Genomic DNA, 9,940 nt, shown 5'->3' on the forward strand with positions numbered 1-9,940 from the left:
TCCATTTAGTTAGTTAGTCAGTCAGTTGTAAAGGTAAGGAGAGGGCAATCATTATTTATATGCCATCTCATGGCACATGGCTATAGGGATGTAGTTGCTTACATTGATCTCTAAGAACAGAGTTCAGTCATTATAGCTGCAAGAGCTCTCTCAGCTTTGTTTTGCCAACAGCTGTTAAAACACGACTAAACACTGCCGAAGCTATTACTGTCTTCTGAGCTGGAAGACACAGTGCCATAAAAAGTGCAATTACACCTATAACTTTTCTCTTTGCACTATTTTCCATGAACTTATAACTGATAAGTGCTAACAAAATGTTAGAGAAAGTCGTGTTGGAAACTCCAATTTAAATGTTATATTTGCCCAACTATACTGTTTTCAGCTTTTTAAATAACACCCCTTAAAGGGGTTGTCCGGCGAAAAAAATTATTCACAGAATAACACACATTACAAAGTTATACAACTTTGTAATGTATGTTATGTCTGTGAATGGCCCCCTTCCCCGTGTCCCACCACCCCCACCCGTGTACCCGGAAGTGTGGTGCGCTATACATTACCTGTCACGTGCCGACCACGGTCTCCGATCCTCAGCAGTGACGTCTTCTTCGGGAGGCCAGCGGATCTTCCCGAGTGCTGGCCGCCCTCTGCAGCGTCATCTGAAGCTCAGCCGCGATTGGCTGAGCATAACTGTGCTCAGCCAATCGCGGCTGAGCAGCTGATGACGTGGCCGCGTCATCAGCCGCTCAGCCGCGATTGGCTGAGCATAACTGTGCTCAGCCAATCGCGGCTGAGCGGCTGATGACGCGGCCACGTCATCAGCTGCTCAGCCGCGATTGGCTGAGCACAGTTATGCTCAGCCAATCGCGGCTGAGCTTCGGATGACGCTGCAGAGGGCGGCCGGCACTCGGGAAGATCCGCCGAACTTACGAAGAAGACGTCACTGCTGACGATCGGAGACCGTGGACGACACGACATGCGGTGAGTATAATGCACCACACTTCCGGGTCTAGCGTGGGTGGGGGGAAACACGGGGAAGGGGGCCATTCACAGACATAACATACATTACAAAGTTGTATAACTTTTTAATGTGTGTTATTCTGTGAATAATTTTTTTCGCCGGACAACCCCTTTAAACTCATAGCTTATTCCTCTGCTGTATTTTCCTTTTATATATTAGACTTTGTGTAACAGACTGGAGTTTCAGTAAAACCACTTTTAATTTTTTAATTATAATTGCCGAGAAAAAAAAAAAAAGGTCATTACATGCTAATAAAGCACTGGTTTTACTAGAACTCCAGTGCTTTGAATTTTTCATGTTGGCTGGGAAATGAAGGACCTCCTCAAGTCTAGCATGGGCATTGGCAAGTGGAGCAAGAGGACTATCCTATGGAACTCAAAATGCATTTTTGTAACCACTGTTTATCCCTCATGCACATCTAAAATGAAATGAAAATAATATTGTTTAGAATTATGATGCTTTTTTGTGTATACAGCTTATATACAGTCATGGCTCTGTTCTTGAACAAAATTTGTTCTGGAAGACTATTTCAGAACTGAGCAGTTCAAGAACCGAGCTTTGTTTTCCCTTTGGGAACAGTGTAAATCTGTCAGTTTTTTAAACTCCATGGGTCAAGTGCAGAGAGTCTGGCCCACAGAGTGTAAAGCGTTAAGTGGTTATGCAATAGCATCATCACTTACCTCCTCTGAATTTGCAACAAGTAGCAGTGCATAGCTTATTGTACAGGAGCAGGGACTCCCATTAAAATGATGGGAATCCCCTCTCTGAATGGGGTTTTCAATTTAAAAGAAAGAATATTATGCTCTTGTTATGTCCGAGCCTGATAAGGCATCAGTGCCGCCATTTAGGTTGAAGTTAAGACTACTGCACAGAGATTACACATTTGGGCTTAAAATCCACTCCTGCTTTTTCTTGCATTTGTCTTTGCTTCAGTTGTCTGTTCCATGTTTTACAGCCCCCCTTGTTGTTTCCCTTATAGGGTTCTCTTCTTTCCTTTCTTCCCTCAGTGAGGGCTCTTGATAGCGTTGTTCAGCTTGATCCAGCTTTTTGCCTTGCAGTCTGTATTTCTGGTATCTTGACCTTCTGTCTGTTTTTGTGACCTTGGCTTTGTCTGCCACCATTATACCTTGTTCGGTTGCTGACACATTTCATTCTGTGTCTTGTCTTTTGCTTGTCTTTTTGTCCTGTGTTTTTGTTTATACTTTGCATGTCTATTGTCTGTCTGTCCGTGTTGTTGCACTTATTTTAGAGCAGGAACTGTCATGCAGTTGAGGACAGTCAAGTACGGAGGGGAAGCGTGGGGAGTGGAGGGATTTGTCTTGTCCACCTGGTCCCTGATAGCTCCTAAGCGAGCCAGTGTCAGTACTTCTGCTATGCTTGAGGCATACACTGCATGCCTCCTGCTCAGTTTGCCTAGCATCTGTATAACATTTAAACATAAGTTTTAATGAAAATATATTTAACCATCACAAGTGCAGAAGCAATAGTTAAAGATATATTACACTCAATTATAATTTTTCATATGTTGCTGTTTTTGGTGAGACTAAGAATTCATTCCATACTTGTTATTATCTATTCAGTCTCCTTCTTTCTGATCTACTACTTTCAGTTAAAGACACACAAACACTGTGTCTGAACTTTTTTCTCTATCTCTCTCTTCTCTCCCTTCTCTTTTGAGATGGCAAATTTAAACAAGTCCATGGCAGGCTATACCTACAAATTTGTAGCTTCTTTGTAAGGCTGGGAGGGTCAAGTTTCTAATGAACATGCCGTGATTATCTCTCACAGCATTGCAAAACTGCACATAGAGCCTTGTTTACATCAGCCATCTCTGAAGGGGGGGGGGGGGGGGGTTGAACGAAACGGAGAGAAAAGCTCAAGCACAGTTTGTGTATAATTATAATAATGATATTCATTAGAGATGAGCGAATATGATTCAATCGAGTAGGTATTCAATCGAATATTGCGGTATTCGAAAGATTCAAATTCAATTGAGTCGTGAGACGAATACGCGGGACACATTCGAAAGCCCTCCCATCGCAGTTGGTGCTTTTTTTAATCCAATGACCATGCAGGGAGGCTGTGAGGGACCCTGGGAGTTTGCACGCAGCGCGGAAACGGCGTCTACCCTCATTGGATGGCTGAACCACATGACCTCGAATCTTAAATACTTGGCTCCCGCCTCTCGACCGCATATGAGCTTTCAGCCTAGCCAGGGAAAGATCTTGCAGCAGGGAGAGATAGGTTTTAGTAGAGTTTTGGTCAGGCAGGCTTACTACAGAACCCAAAAGTCCTTTTCAGGGCTAAGATCCAGCGAAAAAGTCATCTCTGAATCCAAAGCACTTCTCAGTGCTAAGACATAGATGATATAACAGCAGCATCAGCATCAGCAGGTATATTCATTCCAGTATCCTGTGTGTACAAGTGACTGATAGTGTCCCTGTTTAACACCACTAAGGGCCAGTGATATATATTGTTCCAGTAGCCCACTAAGGGCACTTGATATATACTGTTTCAGTAGCCCAGTTAAAGGCACGTCATACATATTGTTCCAGTAGCCCAGAAAAAGGCACGTCATACATACTGTTCCAGTAACGTTCGTACAGCACTACGTGTGATACGTGCGAATAACATGATGCTCTGCGGACGCACATTGGAATCATGTATGTAACTGCGCAAGAAATACGAATGAAATGTGTGAACATTGCCATAAATATTTTTAAAGCGTTCGCAAATATTTTTCCTTCGCAGCTGCGATTTTGGGGTGTTGGGTGCACCCAGTCATGCTCCCCCTAATTTCCCAGTGTCATTCCGGAGGTGTTTGCATCGTTTAGGGAGGTTTCATGGGGGACTTGGTGACCTCCAAGTGGTCAAATTTTGATTTCCAAGTGCCGCAATTTTTTTTCCCATAAACTATAATGGGATTGAATACTCGTTCGAATAGTCAAATATCGGTGCCTATTCGATTCGAATTCTCAAAAGGCGAATATTTCGCTACTCGCTCATCTCTAATATTCATTCAATTTCACAGAAATAAAAATAAGTTGTGGAACACATGAGAGAAATGCAAAGAAACATTTAGTATATCTACGGCACTTAAGGAAATTAAGGTAAGCCAAAAAAAAAAAAAAAGAAGAAGAAAGCATTAGAATAACAAAACAAAACAATAGCAGCAACCTTGGTGGGGTTTTACATCCCAAGTGCTAATTAGCCCGACCCACATCGTCGAAGTAGGTTCTGCCCCTCCGTGACATCATCACAGTCTAGGCCTCACTCCCTCGGCAGCCACTGGAATCGGCAGACCTAGAGAGGGCAGGGCCTAGACCTCTAGGCTGGCCATTTCCAATGGCTACAGAGGGGGTGGGCCGGTCCTACGTGGCAAAAATGCAAAAATTGCGCAAGCATACTGTATTTACGTGGTACTGACCAGATGTAAGACTGCACCTGTTTGTGCGACTTTTTAAAAAGTTGCAAATGATAAATTGGTTGCTAATCCTGGATTATGCAAACTTTTGGGTGAATACTCAGGCAGATTTTAAAAAAGTCGCATCTAAAAAATATTCGCCTGTCCAATACTGGTTCATAAATAGAACTTAGGCCAAAACTGAGCGAAAAATCCAATTATTCACTTAAAAATAGACACAAAGTCCTTGATAAATTTCCCACACGCTGTGTGGACTACCTCGTAGTTAATCCACTTTTCCTACTTATTTTTCTCCTATTTTATAACGTGGGATCAAATCTATGCCTGTAGAGTAAGACATTAGCCGTTATCAGTAGTTTTATATGTCAAAGATGAGTCACACAAACTCCTAATTTATTGATAATAAGAAATGGTAGTTCAGGAATACATCAGTGAGAAAGAAAGTAAATAGCTTCTTCTACTTTCAATAGAAATCAATAAAGCTGGGAGCCTGGGATGTAACTGTGTGAAAAGAAAAGTAAGTTATGAATTTTTAACAAACACATGTAGCAGTTTTATTGAACACCCTGAGACACATACCTTGAATTGTAGTTGTTCAAACCTCTGTAATATACACTTTACCATAGCTAGAAATCTATAGCTGGGATCACCAGAAATACAAAACACACATTTTTAAACCCTAAACCAGTCGCTTCATTTTTTTTCCTGACCATTTGGATTTAATGCCTTTACTACACTGGAATAAATCTGAAGTTTATTGATTTAGGGGAATTTAAAGCTAATTGAAATGCATCAGCAACAGAGAAACTATAATATGCGTCTATCACTGGAAAAAAATATAAACTTACTAAACAGATATAAATAACTAGCAACCAAGAACATTCCCTGATTATGGGCTGTAAATTCTAGAAAAAGCTATACCATCTGATTGAGAGGATAAGAGAAAATATTTCAGCGGAATTAAAAAGTACTTCCAAATCATAAATTCTTAAATATTGTATCACGGCTCATTGGTAAAATACTATAAATAGAGCATAACACTAAGATGATACAAAGGGATTTATATAGGCAGAAAATAATGAAAGCAAATATTTAAACTGAAAATAAAACTGTACTGTAGCAGTGATCTAAGTATACCGTTATATATTTACTGTATAGCTTATTGGTGTTGTATTGTATATATTTTGTCTGAGTTTAGCTAAATAGCTCATTGACGTAAACAGTTTTCTTGGTACATCTGAGGAAAAACAGCATGAGCATGACACAGAATATAACTCAGATCACAGGCTATGTTCTCACAATTTTGTTGTTTTTTTCTAAGAGGTCAATGAAAAAAGAAAAACTGTGTGAGCAACTAAAAAATAACATCCATTTTTTGCAAAAGACATTCAAAAATAATTGTCATGATCCTTATTTTGATGTCCGCGCAAACAACATCCGTCATTTAATACACTGTGTGCATTTGATGTCCGTCATTCGATTGAGGTCAATTAAAATGCTGTAATGATGGAAGTCTTTAATTTTTATTTTTTTTTACTAATTGTGAAGTTAGCTGTACTTAGTCAGGTGGCTAAATTCTTTACCGTTCCTACAAGGAGCATTAGGTGATTGCCTCTCAACTCCAGTCCGCAAATACCCCCTAACTGGTCCTGATTTGAGCACATCGCATACAAAGAACACATGTGGCGATACCTGATGCACTGACTAAAAATACTGTGAAATGTGAAATACTTAAAAAATCTCCAAAACACCCTTCAGGACTATAATTGAGAAACACAGCATTGGTTGCATCATGTGAGGAACTAACAGTGTACAGTACATGCCATGAAGGTTAGCAAATATGGAAAACCCAGCATGAAAGTATATAATCACAATGGGGAGATTTATCAAACTGGTGTAAAGTAGAACTGTCTTAGTTGCCCCAAGCAACCAATCAGATTCCACCTTTCATTTTTCAAAGAACCTGTGAGGAATAAAAGGTGGAATCTGATTGGTTGCCAGGGGCAACTAAGACAATTCTTCTTTACACCAGTTTGATAAATATCCCTCAATGTGCTTGTTTTAAGTATGAAAATAGTACTTGGAAAAGAAGCAATTTAACACCAAGCCTAGTACCTGTAGCATTATTGGAAACTGTTTAACACAGATCCGGAAGTAATGGCAAAAAAGGGAACAATGTAGTATAAAGAAAATAAATAGGGCTTTTGCACCTTGAAGAGTGGGAAATGCTAGTTTTTGATGAACTTAAAGGGGTACTTTGAGAGGTAAAAATTAAACATTCTGCAGAAACATGTATTATTGCTTATCTGTCTGTCTCAGTTCTGATTTTTATTTTGGGGGTCTTAGTTCTGTATTTTGTGGTTGCACTTCCTGGTTGAGCAGTTGCTCAGTACTACAAGTCCCAGAGGGCATTGCTTTCCCTCCGTTCCTCATCAAAGTCCTCCCACCCAACCTACTCCCCTCCCCCAGCACTTCTGCCAGTGCCCTGCCAAAAACATCTCATTTCACTGAACGCCATTGTATTTGTGAGATTGCAGCACCTGCTTGTCATTCAGCACATGGCAGCATTGTGTAATTACTACTTAGTCTAGCTAAGGCTGTGTTCACATTTTTTTTGCTCTAATGTTCTGCTATTTTGGTATGAATGTATCAATTGTTGTAAAATAGTGCCATTTTAGCAGTGAGTTTGACAAAATTGGAAAAATTTGTCCGCCTTTTTTTTCTGTTCCAGGCTTTGGCTTCATTAATTGCAATTAAAAATCTTTGTGAACACACCCATAACGTCACAATAAAGGTATATGTATCTGTGTATATGACAGGGAGATGGTTATGTAGGCTGTAGTGGCTGGTCATAAATAGTAACATCAGTCAGGGGGTGGAGGTAGAGCCCAAAGACAAATACAGACAAGCCTCCTATGACATCAAAGGATGCCAGATAGGTGTGCACAGGAAAAGTGACATCAGCATAGAAGAAGTAGGCAAAAAACTGCATCAGAGTAGCTGAACTACTGTAAAATCACATGAAGAGTGTCGGGGGAACATAGGTAAGAAGCTCGCATTGTTTGGAAGCTTTTTTTTAAAAAAAATCTTTTAACAAGGCTGCCCAGAGTTACCATTTAAGAGATTTTTCCTCTGAGAGAGGCAGTGTCTGTAAATCTCCATAGGCTGTCTGAGACTCCATCCCTGTTTGAAGCCAAGAATGCATGGGCGATGTAACACCTTATTCCTGAAAGAAGCTGAGATATGTCAGAGTAAAATGTGTGAGACCCAAGCTTTAAGAGAAACATTGCAACAAGGAAATAGTGGGAGATTTGCTTTTAAGGCTGGTAAAATGACCTGGTAAAATGACCGGAAAAAAAGGAAAAAAAAAAGGAAAAATTGGCAGCACATCTATGACTCTGTTCACAGTGCAGGTTGCACACTGCTTGTGGCTTAGGTACAGACAAAAAAACTAGAAGGTGCAACAGCAACCCACAGGTGCAAGGGCTTACTGTATATACCCCTCCCAGTGTAAACACGGTAAACACCTGCTCTGTAGATATTAAAAAGTGGGGATCTAAGCAAACTATTTGATCAAACAGAGTGTACCATGTCGCTAAGTTAAGGGGTCCTCGAGACATGGTCCCTGCTCTAGCATTTTCACACTAGCGATGACCTCTCCTGGGCTGAATAAGCCTACAACTTTTTATAGAACCCTTGGGACGTGGGTGGAGTTAAAGCCAACAGGAGGTAGCCACACCCCCCACATTTAACAGAAAAAAGGAAAAATTAGCAGCACATCTATGACTCTGTTCACACTTCAGGTTGCACGCTGCTTGTGGCTTAAGTACAGACAAAAAAACAGAAGTTGCAACAGCAACCCACAGATGCAAGGGCTTACCGTATATACTCCTCCCAGTGTACACACGGTAAACACCTGCTCTGTAGATATTTGTCTGTACTTAAGCCACAAGCAGCATGCAACCTGCAGTTTGAACAGAGTCATAGATGTGCTGCCGATTTTTCCTTATTTTCTGTTAAATATGGGGTATGTGGCTATCTCCTGTTGGCTTGCACTCCACCCATGTCCCAAGGGTGCTATAAAAGAGATCATTTGGCTCCTATCTGCCCAGTTGTAGGCTTATTCAGCCCAGGAGAGGCCATTGCTAGTGTTAAAATGCTAGAGTAGGGACCATGGCTCGAGGACACCTTAACGTGGCAACATGGTACACTCTGTTTGATAAAATAGTTTGCAAAGATCCTCACTTTTTAATATCTATAGAGCAGGTGTTTACCGTGTGTATACTGGAAGGAGTATATACGATAAGCCCTTGCACCTGTGGGTTGCTGTTGCACTTTCTGTTTTTTTGTCTGGTAAAATGACCTGCCTATACCAAATCTGTAATGCTAGCTTTAAGAAGTTAGCATAAGACACTCTTGGAGGGTAAGGCAGGTGAACATGGTCTATTTCTCCTCCTGGGTGCAGAGAAAGAGTCCAAATGTTTAAAGGGGTAGTGCGGTGTTTAACATTTATTCACTAAATAACACACGTTACAAAGGTATACACTTTGTAATGTGCGTTATTTAAGTGAATGGCCCCCTTCCCCATGTTCCTCCCAGCCCGGAAGTTTGGTGCAGTATGCTTACTCACTTGCTGTCGACCCCGGCCACCATCTTGGGCCGACGGTGTCATCTTCGGGAGGCCAGCTGCTCATCCGCAATTGGCTTGTTGTATAACTTTGTAATGTGTGTTATTTAGTCAATAAATGTTAAACGCCGCACTACCCCTTTAGGCTGGGTTCACACTATGTATATTTGAGGCTGTATTTGATCCTCATGTCAGGTCCTCATAGCAACCAAAACCAGGAGTGGATTGAAAACACAGAAAGGATCTGTTCACATAATGTTGTAATTGAGTGGATGGCCGCCATATAACGGTAAAAAACTTCCATTATTTCAATACAACAGCCGTTGTTTTAAAATAACAGCAAATATTTGCCATTAAATGACGGCCATCCACTCAATTACAACATTATGTGAACAGAGCCTTTCTGTGTTTTCAATCCACTCCTTGTTTTGGTTGCTATACAGCCTCAAACATACAGCCTCAAATATACGTAGTGTGAACATAGCCATAGTATTAATGTTACATTGCAGGTGACTATAACTTTCTTCTTGGCCATAAGCAGTGGTCCCAGAACCCATGTACCACTGCTGATTTTGTATTTATGTTGGTCGGCACTGAAGATATTTGTGTATTGGGAATTCTGTGTATGGAGTCAGGTAGTACTGCAATTCTGTCATTAGATGTCATCCTGTGCTTTCTTCTATTACAAGTCACAGCTGAAAGGATATGTAACAATGATAAGGGTGTAAGTGCTTATGCACATGTCTGCTTATGTCTGTCACCAGCAGACATGTGGCTTGCTAACCAATCCCTGAAAAGGTCACCCCAGACTTTCACTTTTTCCTCATGTCCTCTTCACCAATCAGCAAGCTCCCAAAAGTTTATAAGTAGA

This window comes from Dendropsophus ebraccatus, chromosome 3, assembly GCF_027789765.1.
Source record: "Dendropsophus ebraccatus isolate aDenEbr1 chromosome 3, aDenEbr1.pat, whole genome shotgun sequence".
NCBI classification, from domain to species: domain Eukaryota; kingdom Metazoa; phylum Chordata; class Amphibia; order Anura; family Hylidae; genus Dendropsophus; species Dendropsophus ebraccatus.